Source organism: Papaver somniferum, chromosome 6, assembly GCF_003573695.1.
Source record: "Papaver somniferum cultivar HN1 chromosome 6, ASM357369v1, whole genome shotgun sequence".
NCBI lineage: Eukaryota > Viridiplantae > Streptophyta > Magnoliopsida > Ranunculales > Papaveraceae > Papaver > Papaver somniferum.
This window is the reverse complement of record NC_039363.1, coordinates 61,405,165-61,406,625: the sequence shown is the minus strand read 5'-3', so window position 1 is coordinate 61,406,625 and position 1,461 is coordinate 61,405,165. Positions and strand designations below refer to the sequence as shown.

Genomic DNA, 1,461 nt, shown 5'->3' with positions numbered 1-1,461 from the left:
TACGCCTACCTGCCAGTAAGGTTACTAAGTTTTCAAGCTTCGAAAAACTTCTTCACAAAATTAGAAGCCACCTAGCGAACTTTAAAAGATAGCAAATAAGTGGGACCAGACTTCACAGGAAAATTAGCAACGTACAAAAATATGATCCTGGTTTCTTCCTCTTCTTATAAAGAAGGCACTCTTCTTCTTGCACATTCACACTCTTATATTTCCCCCAGTTTCTTCTAGGGCTGCACAACGGGTAGGGTGGGTAGGATATGGCCTATTTCGCCACCCTACCCGCTGACTGGCGGGTAAGAAATTTTTTACCCGCCACCCTACCCGCCACTAAACAGATAAGGTCCTACCCGACCTATTAACTGGCGGGTCGGGTAGGATAAGGTGGCGGGTGTTTTTTTTTTTTTTTTTAGTTTTCTATATTACATCCGTATTTCGCTCATCCACTGGTACCACCGCCCCTTCCATGTCCAGGCGAGGAGCATGGACAGTTTTCATCTTCGATCAGGTAATGATCACCTCATTTTAACATGTAAACGTACACAGAGATCAAACTCAACCTTAAACATGTAAGTATATGCTTGTTGGTGTTGTAGGTTGTGACATATGTGATACTAGCAGCAGGATCTGTATCAGCAGAGGTAGTTTACTTGGCTAACAAAGGTGATGTTGCTGTGACATGGAGTGAAGCCTGTGGGTCGTATGGTGGATTCTGTAAAAAGGCAACAGTGTCTATCGGAATTACCTTTTCAGTTGTCGGTTTTTACGTGATTCTTTCACTCATTTCTTCCTAAAGACTTTTCAGTAAGTACGACGCTCCCAGCATTTCCTCCACCGCTGCTTCGTCGTACCCCAGAAACAAGCAGGATCAAGAAATGGCAGCTGCTTTCCCAGCTTAACAGAGTTGTACCCGTACTAAACATAAAAGAATCGTTGTTATAAAGTTAAGGTATAAATTCTAATGTCGTACATCAGTTCACCAAGGTCGACAATGGTTAGTATAAGAACAACCACATGGAAGAGTAAATGAATCCTTCTAACGGCAAAGATGATCAATAATAGAATGATCAACGACTACTAACGGTGTTAGATAAATAGGCGGGTAGGGTAGGATAATTTCGAGCTTTATCCGTCACCCTACCCATCTAACGGCGGTTAAGAAAATCTTTACCCATTACCCTACCCGCCAAATAGTGGGTAGGATAGGATACAGTTAAAACACTGGCGGGTAAGATAGGATTGGCGGATATGGGTAGGATATGTGCACCCCTAGTTTCCTCCTCTTCTTACGAAAAGGACACTTTTCGTCTTTCACATTCACACTCCTATATTTCAACATGCTTGAGGTAAGCAAGGAAATGTGGGAAACTCGCGCAAAGTATAAGAACCAACCTTCGCTGGAATGGTTTTTTACTATAATAAATACTTATCAAAATCACAGTCTGCCGTTTCAGCTAATTGCAG

The 1,461-nt window shown here is 42.3% G+C and overlaps 1 long non-coding RNA gene across 1 annotated transcript; it reads left to right on the top strand.

The window, feature by feature from the left end:
• The first annotated feature begins 411 nt into the window (after positions 1–411).
• Positions 412–896, top strand: LOC113285705. The gene is made up of 2 exons (XR_003328875.1): positions 412–505; positions 594–896. It is a non-coding gene; the product is annotated as an uncharacterized LOC113285705 (long non-coding RNA).
• Positions 897–1,461: the final 565 nt, after the last annotated feature.